This window comes from Misgurnus anguillicaudatus, chromosome 13 (assembly GCF_027580225.2).
Source record: "Misgurnus anguillicaudatus chromosome 13, ASM2758022v2, whole genome shotgun sequence".
Lineage (NCBI taxonomy): Eukaryota > Metazoa > Chordata > Actinopteri > Cypriniformes > Cobitidae > Misgurnus > Misgurnus anguillicaudatus.
In genome coordinates this window covers 19,247,747-19,269,568 of record NC_073349.2, presented here as the reverse complement: position 1 = coordinate 19,269,568, position 21,822 = coordinate 19,247,747, and the positions used below count along the sequence as shown (strand labels likewise).

The 21,822-nt window shown below is 38.7% G+C and overlaps 1 long non-coding RNA gene across 1 annotated transcript; it reads left to right on the top strand.

Moving 5' to 3' along the window:
* Nucleotides 1-804: 804 nt before the first annotated feature.
* LOC141369299 (uncharacterized) lies at nucleotides 805-20,399 on the top strand. Its single transcript, XR_012372920.1, has 2 exons — nucleotides 805-1,720; nucleotides 19,713-20,399. It is a non-coding gene; the product is annotated as an uncharacterized lncRNA (long non-coding RNA).
* The last annotated feature ends 1,423 nt before the right edge of the window (nucleotides 20,400-21,822 follow it).

Here is a 21,822-nt window from a genome sequence, read left to right as displayed (position 1 = left end):
TTTTATTGACCTCTTATACTGTCTTAACTAGGCATGATAAAGTGACAAGCAATAGAGGGAATCTCTCACGTTTTATCAGTGTTTTTGTCCTATCCATCCATAACAGCTAGGGGACAAGAAACACTACAGTTTGTCCTTGGTTTAGTTTCTATTTTTTCCATCTATACATCAAATTCAGTCCCACACCAGTATATGAAACCCTAAACCTGATCAACTGTGTAGTATGTTGTTATACAATCCACAAGATTGAGAGAACTACATCACACATTTTCCTGATTGGCTGTGATTTTTATTTCACAGCACTTTCAGTGCAACTATTATTGCATGTCACTGGTGTCTTGTAACATCTGCATAGCACACTGTGTTAGGCAGTACTACAGTAATAATAACTAATAGCAAAAAAAGTTGTATGGGTAACACTTTAGTATGGGGAACACTTATTAATTATTAATTATGACTTTTGCCTCATGAAACTTCCAATTTACTTGCAATTAATAGCTAATAAGGTAGTTGTTGTAGACGTTAGGTTTAGGTCTTGGATTGGGTTAAGGGATGTGAAATATGGTCATGCAGAACAAGGCATTATTATGTCCTTTATAAGCACTAATAAAGAGCTAATATGTAAGCTAATAAGACACTAGTTAAAAGTGAGAATTGGTCCCTATACTAAAGTGTTACCGTTGTATGTAAAAGGAAAACACCACCGTTTTTCTATATTTTACTATGTTTTTACCTCAACTTAGACAAATTAATACATACCTATTTTTTTTCAATGTGTGGACTTTTAATCGTTATACGGTGCCTCGTGAATGTGTTGGTATTTAGCCTGGCCCCATTCAATCCTATGGCTCCAAACAAGGATGAATTTAGAAGCCACCAAACACTTCAATGTTTTCCCTATTTAAAGACTGTTACATGAGTAGTTACACGAGTAAGTATGGTTGGCACAAAATAAAACTTTTGTTTGGAGCCATAGGAGTGAATGGGGCTAGGCTAAATGCTAACACATTCACGAAGTGCTGTACAAAAATTAAAAATGCACACATTGAAAAAAGCTAGGTATGTATTAATTCATCTAAGTTGAGGTAAGAACATAGTAAAATATGGAAAAACGGTGGTGTTTTCCTTTTTAAAGGTTGAGGTGGAAGGTTTGGGTAAAATTTCTATGCGAAATGTAGATCCCTTTATTATTTACAGCTACTTAATTTAGATGACAAATATTACTACTATACAATTCCTATTTAAGTACAGGCGATTAGCAAAACAAAAATCTGACGTGAAAGATTTAAATAAATGCAGTACTAAATACTATATTGTCACGTGTATGTATTTAATATTAGTCATTAATGTTATAAAATTAAAGTTAGTGTGGATGCTTCATGGGCCAAAATACAAACACTGGCTGAACTCTGCCACATAGATAAGTGTGAAGTTCCCGTGTCAATGTCTTTTGGACATTTATGAATTTTTGCAATCACGTATGTTAATAGACTATATTCAAAACTGTGTGCTGCTTTGTTTTGGTGGTGGAGGCTTTTCTGTGTTGGTCTGTGGAGGTTTTGCGAGTGCGTAGTTGGGCTGAGGTTAAGCATATCAAGATATTTAGTCACGCACATTTTGACCATCACCGAAATTCTGGGTTGCAGCTCAAAACGTGAAAAGGTGCCGACTGGAAGTGGAGAGGAAGATTTGTAACATCCTTACTTCCCTTACTTGTATGGTAAGAAATGGGCAACTATGCAACTTTCTTCATGATTTGTTATTAACCCTCAAACGGTCCTTGGGGTCTATATGACCCCAAACGACATTTCATTAGTTAAAAAAAAGGTTCCCTTCATCTCAGAGATATAAAACTATGTGACTTTTCCTAAATAATCTATCTTTACATACACCAAAAACTGGTCCTGATTCAGTTGTTCTAAAGGTATGTAAACATTTTTTTATTAATCTGTCCCTTGGGGTCAATATGACACCAACTGAAAGTGAATGGGAAATGCAAAAAATTTGAATTTTTTTCCATTTGTCAAAAAAAAAATCAATAGATCCAGCATAAATCTGAAAATTTTGACACAGAAATGAAGGCCTGGTACTTGTGCACAAATGCAATGCAAAAAACACTTGCTCACACAAACACACACAGGTATTACTGCCACAGAGAGCATTTGTATGGAATTTGGCAAATAAAGTCTGCCACAAATGCAGAAAAAGATATAAATGGGTTTGACCTAATGCATGCACATGTACACTACAGCAGGCATAGTGATATTAAGTAGTGCCCGAAAATAGTCCACTGCTATTGAAAATAATCAAGGGGACTATTTTAAGGCAGTGCGTAATATCACTACGCCTGCTGCAGCCATGTTAAGTCCTTGATTATTATGCCAGAATGAGAGTATAGTTCCTAGCCATGTCGGACTAGAAAATTACAACTTTTCGTTTTTGTCGGTTTTTGTACACAATGTAACTACAGAAGAGTCAAGTTTTATATAAAAAAATTGAAACTTTGATTATTTTTTTGCGCGATGCTAATGGTCTAATCAGATTCAATGGATTATGCTAAGCTATGCTAAAATTGCTAGCACCAGACTCGGAAATCAGCTGAATGGATTCCAAAACGGTAAGAATGTTGAACTCTAGTGAAGCTGGAAAATGAGCATATTTTCAGAAGAAGTGGAGTGTCCCTTTAAAGGGGACATTCCAGAAGATGTTTTTAAGATATTAAATAAATCTTTGATGTCCCCAGAGTACATATGTGAAGTTTTAGCTCAAAATACCATATAGGTAATTTATTGTGGCATGTTAAAATAGGCAATTTATGGGGCTGAGCAAAAATGCACCGTTTTTGTGTGTATCCCTTTAAATCCAAACGAGCTGCTCAGGTGGGCGGAGTCTCAAGCGCTCCCGCTGTAGAGCTGACAGAACATCGAGGGAGATTCTCTCACGAAAGAAGTTTGTGAGCGATGTTAAGCATTATAAATATGAACAAGTTTAAAAAGTCAATTATCTGTTTTATGCATACTAAATACATGTTTATCAGTAGATGGGGTACATTGTGGAATAAAAATAAAGACTTAAGGTCTCATGTTGCCCTTGTTTTAAACAGGCATAATGAGTTTCAGCATGTTACAATAAAATACACGTCCACAAACACTCAGAAGTTTGCTTTTTGACCAGACTACACAAGCACATTTAAATGATCTGTAATAAAACAACACGTTTAATGCTTAAACTTTAGAGAAACAGATCAAATTACATGTTTAAGTTTATTGTGCACACATATTGAACACATTCGCGTTTCTGTCAGTCTCTCATCTATTTTGTAACTCCTCATTCATTTGAAACTTCAGAGAAACATTAAACAACATATTTACTTATTGTGTATGATTGTGAATACGCGTTGTTCACTCACTCTGTCTCGTGCAGTGCATTAATTCTCGTGTTCATTTATATAAACTTCAGAGAAACATATTAAACAACATAACTTACGCCTGCTTCACGCATACTCCGTGTGCAGTGCGTTTGCGGTGCGTGTTGCAGTACGTATGCGGTGCGGTCCGTCAAGCATCCGTTGTGCTTTCACACATACTCCGTTTGCAGTGCGTTGCTAACCGCTGCTTCTGCGTATCAAATAATCACTTTCTGTTGAAAAGCGCCTCATCAATAAACTATATAATAGCCTGCTGTGTTTTTTTTTCTTCACAAAACAATATACTTTAGATATTATTTGATAGACTAGGATATTTAAAAATCTCTAATGTAATGGTCAGGACACATGAAAGGTCTATTTATCTCCACATATATCATAAATATAAATTAGCATTATAACTTTTGAAGAGAAAATATAGGTGACAGGCATGGTTACATTATAGGCTACATTTCCTATACTATTTATATATTTGCATAGACGAGAGTATTTATATAACGGCAATGAAGCTCATATGACAAGAAATATTCTCAAATAATTAAAATAACAGCATAATGACATGAATAAACAGACAAGGAAGCAAGATTGACATGCAAATTGTATTATTATTACCGGAAAAACAGCAATATTACTGAAACAAACTTTGAGGTAAAACACGCTGTTATAACTGCAACACGTCTAAATAAGCTCAATAACAATTGAAAAAAATCATTATTATCTTCCAAAACGTTGTATGACAAACATTATATTTAAAGCAAATGTATTCTTACAATCAACACATTATTCCATATTACTGAGCACGTTCGTCTCTCGCCTCGCTCTGTTATAATAGCGCTGATTGACAGGTGCGCTTCCCCGTCTATCAAACAGATCATTACAGTGCATTGAAAATGCGCTGTACTGTTGTTACTGGGCTTTTTATTACAGTGCATTGAAAATGCGCTGTACTGTTGTTACTGGGCTTTTTATTATTATTATTAGTGGTGCTTGCATTTATGCAAGGCATCACTATTACTATTCGTCATACTTATTAGTGGTGCTTGCATTTATGCAAGGCATCACTATTACTATTCCTCAGGGATATTATTATTATTTTTATATCTTTATTCTTATGTCGCACAAATTTCGGCGCGTAACTCGTCCCACACGGTTTGTCGTAGACCCATAAAAGAGGGCCCAAATTGACCGGTTTATTGAGGAATGGTGTGCTATATCTTTTTTAAGGGATCGGGTGCAGGATTTTCGAAAGGGGGGCGAAAAACCACCCGAAAAATCCCATTGACTTAACATTGCGCCCAACTTTGACCAGTCATAGCTCCACTCGAGGATTTTGTAGAAACACGTGGGTTACAACATTTGAAGAGGGTGGTAGACTCTGTAAGAACATACATCACAATGGGGTGTAAGTTGTACCCCTGGGGTGTAAGAGGCACCCGAAATTGCCCATTGACTTATAATGGGGCAGGAAACATGCCCATATAAGGGAATAAAACAGTTCCAGATGGGATATCTTTGCTTTACAGTGTCGTAGAGATAAGTGGGTGGGCTCATTTCACTCGGGCATCCAATCAGTCTCTCAGGATCATCCCAGAGCTATTAAGCCACGCCCCTAGCAACAATTTTGGGCACCCTAGCAACATCTCCCATTGACTGCCATTATAAAATGCCCAGATGGATATCTTTGCATCACACTGTCATAGAGACATGGGGGTGGGCTCATTTTACTCAGGCATCCAATCAGTCTCTCAGGATCCTTACATAGGTATTAAGCCACGCCCCTAGCAACCACTTTTGAGCACCCTAGCAACATAAAATTCAAACAGTTATATCTCCGCATCAGAAGATCGTAGAGACACGGGGGTTGGACCGTTTGACTCATGACTCGGCGTGTAATCATTATGGGATGTCATTTTTTTCCCTAGCAACCAAATACAGTACCCTAGCAACAGAGTAAATAAAGCCTTATATCTCCGCATCAGAACATCGTAGAGACACGGGGGTTGGACCGTTTGACTAGTGACTCAGAGTGTAATCATTATGGGATGCCAATTTTTTCCCTAGCAACCAAATACAGTACCCTAGCAACAGAGTAAACAAAGCCTTATATCTCCGCATCAGAACATCGTAGAGACACGGGGGTTGGACCGTTTGACTCGTGACTCGGAGTGTAATCATTATGGGATGCCAATTTTTTCCCTAGCAACCAAATACAGTACCCTAGCAACAGAGTAAACAAAGGCTTATATCTCCGCACCAGAACATCGTAGAGACACGGGGGTTGGACCGTTTGACTCGTGACTCAGAGTGTAATCATTATGGGATGCTATTTTTTTCTCTAGCAACCAAATACAGTACCCTAGCAACAGTATAAACACAGCCTTATATCTCCACATCAGAACATCGTAGAGACACGGGGGTTGGACCGTTTGACTCGTGACTCGGAGTGTAATCATTATGGGATGCCAATTTTTTCCCTAGCAACCAAATACAGTACCCTAGCAACAGAGTAAACAAAGCCTTATATCTCCGCATCAGAACATCGTAGAGACACGGGGGTTGGACCGTTTGACTCGTGACTCGGAGTGTTATCATTATGGGATGCCATTTTTTCCCTAGCAACCAAATACAGTACCCGAGCAACAGAGTAAACAAAGCCTTATATCTCCGCACCCTAACATCGTAGAGACACGGGGGTTGGACCGTTTGACTCGTGACTTGGCGTGTAATCATTATGGGATGCCAATTTTTCCCTAGCAACCAAATACAGTACCCTAGCAACAGAGTAAACAGAGCCTTATATCTCCGCATCAGAACATCGTAGAGACACGGGGGTTGGACCGTTTGACTCGTGACTCAGAGTGTAATCATTATGGGATGCCAATTTTTTTCCCTAGCAACCAAATACAGTACCCTAGCAACAGAGTAAACAAAGCCTTATATCTCCGCATCAGAACATCGTAGAGACATGGGGGTTGGACCGTTTGACTCGTGACTCGGCGTGTAATCATTATGGGATGCCATTTTTTTCCCTAGCAACCAAATACAGTACCCTAGCAACAGAGTAAACAAAGCCTTATATCTCTGCATCAGAACATCGTAGAGACACGGGGGTTGGACCGTTTGACTCGTGAATCAGAGTGTAATCACTATTGGATGTCAAATTTTTCCCTAGCAACCAAATACAGTACCCTAGCAACCAAATAAACAAAGCCTTATATCTCCCCATCAGAACATCGTAGAGACATGGGGGTTGGACCATTAGACTTGTGACTCGGAGTGTAATCACTAGTGGATGGCAATTTTCTCCCTAGCAACCAAATACACTACCCTAGCAACCGAATAAACAAAGCCTTATATCTCAGCATCAGAACATCGTAGAGACATGGGGGTTGGACCGTTTGACTCGTGACCCAGAGTGTAATCACTTTTGGATGTCAAATTTTCCATAGCAACCAAATACAGCACCCTAGCAACTGAATAAACAAAGCCTTATATCTGGTCATCAGAACATCGTAGAGACACGGGGTTTGGATCGTTTTACTCGTGACTGGAAGTATAATCATATACTGTCCCCCGAAATTTGCCACGGCAAGCACCACTTCACATTTTCTTCAGGAAATGTACCTATCTAGTTATTTATAATTATTCTTCTTTTTCTGGACACTTTTTCGGCGCGTAACTCGTCCCGCACGGTTTGACGTAGTCCCACGAGAGAGGGCTCAAATCGACCGGATTATTGAGGAGAGGTGTGCTATGACTTTTATAAGGGATCGGGTGCAGGATTTCTGAAAGGGGGGCGAAAAACCACCCGAAAAATCCCATTGACTTAACATTGCGCCAAACTTTGACGAGTCATAGCTCCGCTCGAGGATTTTATAGAAACATGTGGGTTACAACATTTGAAGAGGGTGGTAGGCTCTGTAAGAACATGGATCACAATGGGGTGTAAGTTGTACCCCTGGGGTGTAAGAGGTGCCCAAAAATGCCCAATGAAAAGTCAATGGGGCAAAATCCCATAGACTTAACATTGCAAAAACTTTGACTGGTCATAGGTACGAGTGAGGATTTTGTAGAGACATGTGGGTTACTAAATTTGAAGAGGGTGGTAGGCTATGTAAGAACATACATGACATTGGGGTGTAAGTTGTACCCCTGGGGTGTAAGAGGCACCCGAAAATTCCCATTGACTTATAATGGGGCAGGAAACATGCCCTTATAAGGGAGTAAAACAGTTCCAGATGGGATATCTTTGCTTTACAGTGTCGTAGAGATAAGTGGGTGGGCTCATTTCACTCGGGCATCCAATCAGTCCCTCAGGATCATTTCAGAGCTATTAAGCCACGCCCCTAGCAACAATTTTGGGCACCCTAGCAACATCTCCCATAGACTGCCATTATAAAATGCCCAGATGGATATCTTTGCACCACAGTGTCATAGAGACATGGGGGTGGGCTCATTTTACTCAGGCATCCAATCAGTCTCTCAGGATCCTTACATAGGTATTAAGCCACGCCCCTAGCAACCATTTTTGAGCACCCTAGCAACATAAAATTCAAACAGTTATATCTCGGCATCCGAACATCGTAGAGACACGCGGGTTGGACCGTTTGACTCGTGACTCAGAGTGTAATCATTATGGGATGCCAATTTTTTTCCCTAGCAACCAAATACAGTACCCTAGCAACAGAGTAAACAAAGCCTTATATCTCTGCATCAGAACATCGTAAAGACACGGGGGTTGGACCGTTTGACTCGTGACTCAGAGTGTAATCATTATGGGATGCCAATTTTTTCCCTAGCAACCAAATACAGTACCCTAGCAACAGAGTAAACAAAGCCTTATATCTCCGCATCAGAACATCGTAAAGACACGGGGGTTGGACCGTTTGACTCGTGACTCAGAGTGTAATCATTATGGGATGCCCATTTTTTCCCTAGCAACCAAATACAGTACCCTAGCAACAGAGTAAACAAAGCCTTATATCTCTGCATCAGAACATCGTAGAGACACGGGGGTTGGACCGTTTGACTCGTGACTCAGAGTGTAATCATTATGGGATGCCCATTTTTTCCCTAGCAACCAAATACAGTACCCTAGCAACAGAGTAAACAAAGCCTTATATCTCCGCATCAGAACATCGTAGAGACACGGGGGTTGGACCGTTTGACTCGTGACTCAGAGTGTAATCAGTATGGGATGCCAATTTTTTCCCTAGCAACCAAATACAGTACCCTAGCAACAGAGTAAACAAAGCCTTATATCTCCGCATCAGAACATCGTAGAGACACAGGGGTTGGACCGTTTGACTCGTGAATCAGAGTGTAATCATTATGGGATGCCATTTTTTTCACTAGCAACCAAATACAGTACCCTAGCAACAGAGTAAACAAAGCCTTATATCTCCGCATCAGAACATCGTAGAGACATGGGGGTTGGACCGTTTGACTCGTGACCCGGAGTGTAATCACTATTGGAGATGTAAAATTTTCCCTAGCAACCAAATACTGTACCCTAGCAACCAAATAAACAAAGCCCTTATATCTCCCCTTCAGAACATCGTAGAGACATGGGGGTTTGACCATTTGACTTGTGACTCGGAGTGTAATCACTAGTGGATGGCAATTTCCTCCCTAGCAACCAAATACACTACCCTAGCAACCGAATAAGCAAAGCCTTATATCTCCGCATCAGAACATCGTAGAGACATGGGGGTTGGACCGTTTGACTTGTGACCCGGAGTGTAATCACTATTGGATGTCAAATTTTTCCCTAGCAACCAAATACAGTACCCTAGCAACCGAATAAAAAAAGCCTTATATCTGCGCATCAGAACATCGTAGAGACACGGGGTTTGGATCGTTTTACTTGTAACTGGAAGTATAATCATATACTGTCCCCAGAAATTTGCCACGGCAAGCACCACTTCACATTTTCTTCAGGAAATGTACCTATCTAGTTATTATTATTATTATTATTATTATTCCAACCAAATTTCCGCAATTAATACGGCTCGAACCGCTTAACTTAGAAACTTCATTCCAACTCTCAAACGTGCGGACTATTCGGGAATAGTGTGCTATGACTTTTATAAGCGGTCGGGGGTACGGTCTTCGCCCCAGGGGCGAAAAAGCAGCCGAAAAAACCCATAGACTTAACATGGAGACAAACTTTGACGAGTCGTAGCTCAGACCTAGGATCTCACAGAAACTTGTGACTTGCCACATTTGAAGAGGCTGGCAGGCTCTGTAAGAACATACCTCACAATGGGGTGTAAGTTGTACCCCTGGGGTGTAAGAGGCCCCCAAATTTCCCCATAGACTTATAATGGGGCAGGAATCATGCCCATATAAGGAAATAAAAACGTCCCAGATGGGATATCTTTGCAGCGCAGTGTCATAGAGACATGAGGGTGGGCTCATTTTACTCAGGCATCCAATCAGTCCCTTAGGATCCTTATTGAGCTATTAAGCCACGCCCCTAGCAACCATTTTGGGCACCCTAGCAACATTTCCCATAGACTGCCATTATAAAATGCCCAGATGGATATCTTTGCAGCACAGTGTCACAGAGACATGGGGGTGGGCTCATTTTACTCAGGCAACCAATCAGTCTCTCACCATCTTTATTGAGGTATTAAGCCACGCCCCTAGCAACCAAATATGAGCAGCCTAGCAACATAATAAACAAAGCCTTATATCTCTGGATCCGAACATCATAGAGACATGGGGGTTGGGTCTTTGGGTCATATTAGCTTCATGCTAGCTTCATGCTAAGTCATACTAGCTTTGTGCTAGTTTCATGCTAGCTTTATGCTAATTTCATAATAAATCTAGCTAACTTAATGCTAAATCATGCTAGCTTCATGTTAAATCTTGTTAGCTTCACGCTAAATCATGCTAGCTTCATGCTAATCATGCTAGCATCATGCTAGGATCATGCTAATTTCATGCTAAATTCATGCTAACTTCATGGTAATCATGCTAGCATCATGCTAATCATACTAACATCATGCTAGCTTCATGCTAATCATGCTAGCTTCATGCTAATCATGCTAACATCATGTTAATCATGCTAGCATCATGCTACCTGTATGCAAATTATGCTAGCTTCATGCTAATCATACTAACATCATGCTTGCTTCATGCTAATCATGCTAACATCATGCTAGCTTCATGCTAATCATGTTAGCATCATGCTAGCTTCATGTTAATCATGCTAGCATCATGCTAGCTTCATGCTAATCATGCTAGCATCATGCTAGCTTCATGCTAATCATGCCAGCTTCATGCTAGCTTCATGCTAATCATGCTAGCATCATGCTAGCTTCATGCTAATCATGCTAGCTTCATGCTTATCATGCTAGCATCATGCTAGCTTCATGCTAATCATGCTAGCATCATGCTAGCTTCATGCTAATCATGCTAGCATCATGCTAGCTTCATGCTAATCATGCTAGCATCATGCTAGCTTCATGCTAATCATGCTAGCATCATGCTAATCATGCTCGCATCATGCTAGCTTCATGCTAATCATGCTAGCATCATGCTAGCTTCATGCTAATCATGCTAGCATCATTCTAGCTTCATGCCAATCATGCTAGCATCATGTTAGCTTCATGTCAATCATGCTAGCTTCATGCTAATCATGCTAACATCATGTTAGCTTCATGCTAATCATGCTTACATCATGCTAGCTTCATGCTAATCATGCTAGCTTCATGCTAATCATGCTAGCTTCATGCTAATCATGCTAGCATCATGCTAACATCATGTTAATCATGCTAACATCATGCTAGCTTCATGCTAATCATGCTAATATCATGTTAACTTCATGCTAAATCTTACTAACTTCATGCTAAATCATGCTAGCTTCATGCTAAACCATGCTAACATCATGCTAGCTTCATGCTAAATCATGCTAACTTCATGCTAAATCATGCTAACATCATGCTAAATCATGCTAGCTTCATGCTAAATCATGTTAGCTTCATGGTAAATCATGCTAACTTCATGCTAAATCATGCTTAATCATGTTAAATCATGTTAACATCATGTTAAATCATGCTAGCTTCATGTTTAATCGTGCTTATTTCATGCTAAATCATGCTAGCTTAATGTTAAATCATGTTAGCTTCATGTTAAAATGTTAAATCATGCTAGCTTCATGGCAAATCATGCTAGCTTCATGATAAATCATGTTACCTTCATGCTAAATCATGTTAACGTCATGTTAAATCATGCTAGCTTCATGTTAAATCATGCTAGCTTCATGCTAAATTATGCTAGCTTCATGCTAAATCATGTTAACTCATGCTAGCTTCATATTTTATCATGATAACTTTTTTAAATCATGCTAGCTTCACACTAAAACATGTCAACAGCCAGGTAAACTACTAGACTAAATTTCTTTTACATTTCTGTCAATCAACTTTTTTGCATTTTCATGCACTGGTAATTCCTTGGGAATTGCATTTCTAGTTATTATTATTATTATTATGTTGGCTTGACAAAGCCAACATACTGTTCTTCGATCTAAGCTTATTATTATTATTATTATTATTATTAGTGGTGCTTGCATTTATGCAAGGCATCACTATTACTATTCCTCAGGGATATTATTATTATATTTTATTCTTACATCTGCACGTTTTTTCGGCACCTAACTCGTCCCGCACGGTTTGTCGTAGACCCATGAAAGTGGGCTCAAATCGACCGGCTTATTGAGGAGAGGTGTGCTATGACTTTTATAAGCGATCGGGTGCAGGATTTCCAAAAGGGGGGCGAAAAACCACCCGAAAAATCCCATTGACTTAACATTGCGCCCAACTTTGACGAGTCATAGCTCCGCTCGAGGATTTTGTAGAAACATGTGGGTTACAACATTTGAAGAGGGTGGTAAACTCTGTAAAAACATACATCACATTGGGGTGTAACTTGTACCCCTGGGGTGTAAGAGGCGCCCAAAAGTGCCCCAATGAAAAGTCAATGGGGGAAAATCCCATAGACTTAACATTGCAAAAACTTTGACGGGTCATAGGTACGAGCGAGGATTTTGTAAAAACATGTGGGTTACATTATTTGAAGAGGGTGGTAGACTCTGTAAGAACATGGATCACAATGGGGTGTAAGTTGTACCCCTGGGGTGTAAGAGGCACCCGAATTATCCCATTGACTTATAATGGGGCAGGAAACTTGCCCATATAAGGGAATAAAAAAGTTCCAGATGGGATATCTTTGCTTTACAATGTCGTAAAGACAAGGGGGTGGGCTCATTTTACTCAGACATCCAATCAGTCTATCAGGATATTCCCAAAGCTTTTAAGCCACGCCCCTAGCAACCACTTTTGAGCACCCTAGCAACATAAAATTCAAACAGTTATATCTCTGCATCAGAACATCATAGAGACACGGGGGTTGGACCGTTTGACTCGTGACTCAGAGTGTAATCATTATGGGATGCCAATTTTTTCCCTAGCAACCAAATGCAGTACCCTAGCAACAGAGTAAACAAAGCCTTATATCTCCGCATCAGAACATCGTAGAGACACGGGGGTTGGACCGTTTGACTTGTGACTCGGAGTGTAATCATTATGGGATGCCAATTTTTTCCCTAGCAACCAAATACAGTACCCTAGCAACAGAGTAAACAAAGCCTTATATCTCTGCATCAGAACATCGTAGAGACACGGGGGTTGGACCGTTTGACTAGTGACTCAGTGTGTAATCATTATGGGATGCCAATTTTTTCCCTAGCAACCAAATACAGTACCCTAGCAACAGAGTAAACAAAGCCTTATATCTTTGCATCAGAACATCGTAGAGACACGGGGGTTGGACCGTTTGACTAGTGACTCAGTGTGTAATCATTATGGGATGGCAATTTTTTCCCTAGCAACCAAATACAGTACCCTAGCAACAGAGTAAACAAAGCCTTATATCTCCTCATCAGAACATCGTAGAGACACGGGGGTTGGACCGTTTGACTAGTGACTCAGTGTGTAATCATTATGGGATGCCAATTTTTTCCCTAGCAACCAAATACAGTACCCTAGCAACAGAGTAAACAAAGCCTTATATCTCCGCATCAGAACATCGTAGAGACACGGGGGTTGGACCGTTTGACTCGTGACTCGGAGTGTAATCATTATGGGATGCCAATTTTTTCCCTAGCAACCAAATACAGTACCCTAGCAACAGAGTAAACAAAGCCTTATATCTCCGCATCAGAACATCGTAGAGACACGGGGGTTGGACCGTTTATCTGGTGACTCGGAGGGTAATCACTAGTGGATGGCAATTTTTTCCCTAGCAACCAAATACAGTACCCTAGCAACAGAGTAAACAAAGCCTTATATCTCCGCTTCAGAACATCGTAGAGACACGGGGGTTGGACTGTTTGACTCGTGACTCGGAGGGTTATCACTTGTGGATGCCAATTTTTTCCCTAGCAACCAAATACAGTACCCTAGCAACCAGATAAACACAGCCTTATATCTCCGCATCAGAACATCGTAGAGACACGGGAGTTGGATCGTTTTACTTTTGGCTTGGAGTATAATCATATATGGTCCCCAGAATTTTGCCACGGCAAGCACCACTCACATTTTCTTCAGGAAATGTACCTATCTAGTTATTATTATTCTTCTGGTACAAACTTTTTCTCACAGTAACTCCTCCTAGAGCTTTCAAGCTACACCCACAAAACTTTACAAAACTTTTAAGACTGGTACGTAGATTGTTGCTATGACTTTTCTAACTGATGGGACCTACCGATTTCCTAAACGGGGCGCTCAAAGACCCCAAATTTTCCATTGACTTAACATTGCGACAAACTTTGACGGGTCATAGCTGCAAGCGAGAAATTTGTAGAAACTTGTGGGTTATCACAGTTGAAGAGGCTGGCAGGCTCTGTAAGAACATACATCACATTGGGGTGTAAGTTTCACCCCTGGGGTGTAAGAGGCACCCAAATTTCCCCATTGACTTATAATGGGGCAGGAAACATGCCCATATAAGGGAATAAAAGCGTCCCAGATTGAATATCTTCACTTTAGAGTGTCATAGAGATATGGGGGTGGGCTCATTTTACTCAGGCATCCAATCAGTCTCTGAGGATTCTTATTGAGGTATTAAGCCACGCCCCTAGCAACCAAATACGAGCACCCTAGCAACATAATAAACAAAGCCTTATATCTCTGGATCCGAAAATCATAGAGACATGGTCGTTGGGTCTTTTGGTCATGTTAGCCTTATGCTAGCTTCATGCTAAGTCATACTAGCTTCATGCTAGTTTCTTGCTAGCTTTATGCTAATTTCATAATAAATCTTGCTAACTTCATGCTAAATCATGTTAGCATCATGCTAGCTTCATGCTAATTCATATTAGCATCATGCTAGCTTCGTGCTAATTCATGTTAGCATCATTCTAGCTTCATGCTAATACATTTTAGCATCATGCTAGCTTCATGCTAATTCATGTTAGCATCATGCTAGCTTCATGCTAATTCATGTTAACATCATGCTAGCTTCATGCTAATTCATGTTAGCATCATGCTAGCTTCATGCTAATTCATGTTAGCATCATGCTAGCTTCATGCTAATTCATGTTAGCATCATGCTAGCTTCATGCTAATTCATGTTAGCATCATGTTAGCTTCATGCTAATTCATGTTAGCATCATGCTAATTCATGTTAGCATCATGCTAGCTTCATGCTAATTCATGTTAGCATCATGTTAGCTTCATGCTAATTCATGTAAGCATCATTCTAGCTTCATGCTAATACATTTTAGCATCATGCTAGCTTCATGCTAATTCATGTTAGCATCATGCTAGCTTCATGCTAATTCATGTTAACATCATGCTAGCTTCATGCTAATTCATGTTAGCATCATGCTAACTTCATGCTAATTCATGTTAGCATCATGCTAGCTTCATGCTAATTCATGTTAGCATCATGCTAGCTTCATGCTAATTCATGTTAGCATCATGCTAGCTTCATGCTAATTCATGTTAGCATCATGCTAGCTTCATGCTAATTCATGTTAGCATCATGCTAGCTTCATGCTAATTCATGTTAGCATCATGCTAATTCATGTTAGCATCATGCTAGCTTCATGCTAATTCATGTTAGCATCATGCTAGCTTCATGCTAATTCATGTTAGCATCATGCTAGCTTCATGCTAATTCATGTTAGCATCACGCTAGCTTCATGCTAATTCATGTTAGCATCACGCTAGCTTCATGCTAATTCATGTTAGCATCATGCTAGCTTCATGCTAATTCATGTTAGCATCATGCTAGCTTCATGCTAATTCATGTTAGCATCATGCTAGCTTCATGCTAATTCATGTTAGCATCATGTTTACTCATGCTTATTCATGTTAACATCATGTTAACTTAGTGCTAAATCATGTTAACATGCTAAGTTTTTGTTAAATCATGTTTACGGAAAGTTAGACTACTAAACTAAACTTGTTTTAAGTTTCTCCAAAACTTTTTTAAACGTTCAGGCCAGGTTTTGTCAAGCCAACATAAAGTTTGTCTTCAAACTTTTCTATCTAGTTATTATTATTATTCTTCCAACCAAATTTCCGCAATTAATACGGCTCGAACCGTTTAACTTAGAAACTTCATTCAAACTCTCAAACGTGCGGACTATTCGGGAATACTGTGCTATGACTTTTATAAGCGATCGGAGGTACGGTCTTCGCCCCAGGGGCGAAAAAGCAGCCGAAAAATCCTATTGACTTAACATGGAGACAAACTTTGACGATTCGTAGCTCAGACCTAGAATTTCACAGAAACTTGTGACTTGCCACATTTGAAGAGGCTCGCAGGCTCTGTAAGAACATACCTCACAATGGGGTGTAAGTTGTACCCCTGGGGTGTAAGAGGCCCCCAAATTTCCCCATAGAATTATAATGGTGCAGGAATCATGCCCATAGAAGTAAATAAAAACCTACCAGATGGGATATCTTTGCAACGCAGATTCATATATAAATGGGGGTGGGCTCATTTTACTCAGGCATCAAATCAGTCCCTTAGGATCCTTCTTGAGATATTAAGCCACGCCCCTAGCAACCATTTTTGGCACCCTAGCAACATTTACCATAGACTGCCTTTATAAAATGCACAAATGGATATCTTTGCAGCAATGTGTCACATAGTCATGGGGGTGGGCTCATTTTACTCAGACATCCAATCAGTCTCTCACCATCCTTATTGAGGTATTAAGCCACGCCCCTAGCAACCACATATGAGCAGCCTAGCAACATAATAAACAAAGCCTTATATCTCTGGATCCGAACATCATAGAGACATGGGGGTTGGGTCTTTGGGTCATATTAGCTTCATGCTAGCTTCATGCTAAGTCATACTAGCTTCATGCTAGTTTCATGCTAGCTTTATGCTAATTTCATAATAAATCTTGCTAATTTAATGCTAAATCATGTTAGCTTAATGTTAAATCTTGTTAGCTTCATGCTAAATCATGCCAGCTTCATGCTAAATCATGCCAGCTTCATGCTAATCATATTAGCATAATGTTAGCTTCATGCTAATCATGCTAGCATCATGCTAGCTTCATGCTAATCATGCTAGTATCATGCTAGCTTCGTGCTAATCATGCTAGCATCATGCTAGCTTTGTGCTAACATCATGTTAGCTTCATGCTAATCATGCTAGCATCAAGCTAGCTTCATGCTAATCATGCTAGCATCATGCTAGCTTCATGCTAATCATGCTAGCATCATGCTAGCTTCATGCTAATCATGCTAGCATCATGTTAACTTCATGCTAATTATGCTAGCATCATGCTAGCTTCATGCTTATAATGCTAGCATCATGCTACCATCATGCTAATCATGTTAACATCATGCTAGCTTCATGCTAATCATGCTAGCATCATGCTAGCTTCATGCTAATCATGCTAGCATCATGCTAGCTTCATGCTAATCATGCTAGCATCATGCTAGCTTCATGCTAATCATGCTAGCATCATGCTAGCTTCATGCTAATCATGCTAGCATCATGCTAGCTTCATGCTAATCATGCTAGCATCATGCTAGCTTCATGCTAATCATGCTAGCATCATGCTAATCATGCTAGCATCATGCTAATCATGCTAGCATCATGCTAGTTTCATGCTAATCATGCTAGCATCATGCTAGCTTCATGCTAATCATGCTAGCATCATGCTAGCTTCATGCTAATCATGCTAGCATCATGCTAGCTTCATGCTAATCATGCTAGCATCATGCTAATCATGCTAACATCATGCTAGCTTCATGCTAATCATGCTAGCATCCTGCTAGCTTCATGCTTATCATGCTAGCATCATGCTAACATCATGCTAATCATGTTAACATCATGCTAGCTTCATGCTAATCATGCTAGCATCATGCTAGCTTCATGTTAATCATGCTAGCTTCATGTTAATCATGCTAGCTTCATGCTAATCATGCTAGCTTCATGCTAATCATGCTAGCATCATGCTAATCATGCTAACATCATGTTAGCTTCATGCTAATCATGCTAGCATCATGGTAGCTTCATGCTAATCATGTTAGCATCATGCTAGCGTCATGCTAATCATGCTAGCATCATGCTAGCTTCAATGCTAGTCATGCTAATCATGTTAACATCATGTTAGCTTCATGCTAAATCATGTTAGCTTCATGCTTAATCATGCTAGCTTCATGATTATTCATGCTAGCTTCATGGTAAATTATGCTAACGTCATGTTAAATCATGCTAGCTTCATGATAAATCATGTTAACTTCATGGTAAATCATACTAATGTCATGCTAAATCATGCTAGCTTCATGCTAAATCCTGCTAGCTTCATGCTAAATCATGTTAACTCATGCTATCTTCATATTTCATCATGGTAACTTTTTTAAATCATGCTAGCTTCACACTAAAACATGTCAACAGCCAGGTAAACTGCTAGACTAAATTTCTTTAACATTTCTGTCAATCAACTTTTTTTGCATTTTCATGCACTGGTAATTCCTTGGGAATTGCATATCTAGTTTTGTATAGTTCTCCTTAGAAAAATTAACCATAATTTTAACGGTTGACAAAACGGTTTTTGTCAGATTGATTATGATTTGTATTACCTTAGTTTAACTAAAAATTCCATGGTTATGGATATTGTTATAAGACAATATAAATTTGGTTACTGTTGTTTTACAAATAAAAACTAAAAGACTATGTTAGTATAATTAAACAATGGTAAAATTAATAGCATACTTTATGTATATGCAATAAACACGGTAGAATATTTAACAAGATGTTATACATATCATTTTTTAACTCGTGGTAAGTTACTTACTTAATTGCTTACTGGGATTAAACAAATAGGATTACAGAAAAAAACTTTATTTACATCCATTTAGAGTGAAATTACTGCATTTTTGTGTAAATCCGTGTTCATTCTGACCACAAAACATGCGCTATCACTTTAAATCAGCGCGTGCAGCTTGCGTGCCATACAGCAAAAATAGACTCGCTGCCGAAACGATGGCAGCACTGCTGCACCGCACCGCATCTGCAACGGACAGGACGGACCGCATACGTATGCTGTGTGAAAGCTCTAACCTATTAACATGGCTACGTAAAAAATTACGCACCGCAAACGCACTGCATACGGAGTATGTGTGAAACAGGCGTTACTTGAAAGCGAACCGTCGCGTTGCTCTCTCTCTCTCGTTCGTTCGCTCACTCGCTTTCTCTCTCTTGCACTAAGGTAACGTTAATCCTTTAGAACGTTAATTCAATCTTTAGAAAGATTATTAAAACTACAAGTTATAAGATTGTAGGCTCCTGTTTGTGTTTGATGGAATACAAACGCGTCGTGCTGTCAGTCATTCTTTCTCTCTGTCTATCGCACTCGTGAGGCCGTTCATGGTTGGATAGCGCAGTTGAAGGGGCGGTATCATTATAATTGGAGCCCTTACCTACGTCATGGGGGGAGCGAAATCCGCATGACCTATTTATTCACATGCTTGCAGAGAGAGCCTTACCAAAACAAAGTTACAGGGTTGCTATTTTTCATGTTTTCTGGGTTGGTAGAAGCACTGGGGACCCGATTATAGCACTTAAACATGGAAAAAGTCTGATTTTCATGGAATGTCCCTTTAAGTAAAGCGTCTATTTTACAGTTTTGTTTATTTTTCAGAATACTAAACTTGCCTGATTCCTCATGCTGCCTCGAGCATGTAAATGAAATGAATTATTCAAAGTCAATTTTTAAAATCGGTTACTTGATCATTTTCTTTTACAGATCTAATAATTGCAATGAAGTTCCCAAGGAGAAATGTTAGCTGGAAGGTGAAGATGCCTCAAAAGGTTTCACACAAGAACATTTCTGAATCTTCACTAGATCATCTAAAGACCCACTGTTGTGTGTCGAAGCCTGGCTTTAAATCACTTCACCCAATAGCAAATGCCAACTTTTGTTTTCTGCATTCTGTCTTTATACACTGCGAAAGTTCTCTCCACACAAATGTCAGCTTTTACATCTACATTATGAAGGTTTTTTATTTATTACGTGTAATTCTGAACTAATGATGATGCACTTGAATGATTTGATCACCCTTCATCCCAAACAGAACCCAGTCAAAATGGTTGTGCTTTAAAACAGCACTTATTTTGTATGTTTTTTTTAATGTCTGGTTTCAAAAAATATATCTTAATTTCAGTTTCTATAAGACCTGAGATTATATGAACAAAACCAAATATACACATGACTTTCATTTGTGATCTTTTCATATGGACACTATGTAGTAAATGCACAGACTCTTAAAGTGCCTTTTTATTAGATTGGAGCATTGTATCCTGATGCAACATAGCTTTGATATAAGGCTTAGATCTAATCAAGAGATGAAACGATGGAGAAAACTTGTTAAATTTAAGTTGTTAAATTTGTGTTCTAGTTTTTACTATGTAAGGCCAAATAAGCGGTTTAAATTATTTATATTTCTTGTACAAATGTGAATGTTTTTTTTTTTTTGTTTAGAATTGTTTGGAAATGCTTATTTCTTAAAAAACACTTAATAAAAACTGCACTATTAAAATGGTCTATTTTAGAAACAGGTTCAAGTGTTTTTTTAATGGTACAAATTATACAGTGACATAATTGATATCAATCAGGTAAACTGACAGTTCATTATTCTTAAAAGCAAAAATAAAACAGGTTTTGATTAGCATATTGTTATTAATATTGTGTTACAGGAAGTCTCAGAAAACCCTTTTAAATTTGATCAGTAAAGTCTTTAATGCTCCTCTCAATACTGCATGGGTTCCTGACATAAAATAGACCAAGTTGTTTTCTTTTAATGATTTATGCGAAAGTTGCTGAAGTTTCAGTTACATTGTTATATTTTCTACTTATAATGTTGAATGTTTTGTTTGCTTAGCAGTTAAACTGACTGCCTGATGTGTTTTGTAATGGTTTTAATAGTACTGCTATTGTACTTGTACATTTATTACATTATAACACATATTAGGACACAACATTTCATTCATTCGCATAATTCACTTTTTTGCATCTAATACTACTGTTGCTTATGCTTCCCTGTGCCAGATCAGATGAAAATGAAATGCGGCACAGGCTAAATTTAATGCTTGGCTGCCTTGAGTCTCGATTGGGCAACAACTTTCATAATCACTGCTGTGTTTCAGAATCACTGTGCAATAGGAAATAGCTAGATAACCTTGCTAAGTGAGGTCAAATACAGGATTAAATGTGTGTACTTTTACTGGTTGATGAAATATAAAATAAAGATATGCTTATCCTTATCTTTTTACTGAAATTATTTCATAAATGGACTTGTAGAATAATCTCAGTGTTCTTTTGAATTGCATTTATTTTGGTTATAATGACTATTATAATTATTAGTTGCACTGCAAAATGTGTAGTTTTACATTTTTCTTTTTTTGAAATTTATCTCTGACTTCACAAAGTATTTTACACCAGAACTGTTAGGTTGAATTACACATAGTTGTGATAAATGTATTTATTGACAGATGAAATAGTTATTTATGAAAAAAATGCACCTTGAAGTTGTCTTAATTCCAATTAAGCAGGTAGTGAGTTTGTATATAAAATATTACATAATCTGTAGAGTGAAAATATTTTCATTGCTTTATAAAAAAAAAACATAACACAAATTTAAAGAAAACATATCAAAAGCAAATTTAAAAGTTTTTGTGTAATTTAGCCCATACACAAATGTTTGTATTTTTAAATTTAATTGTTATAACAAATTTTACAACAGGTTTTTAAGTACTTCATTTACAATAAAAAATTTTGACAAACATGTATACGCGTTCATTAAAGGGGTCATATGAGATTTTTTAAGATGTAAAAGAAATCTTTAGTGCCCCCAGAG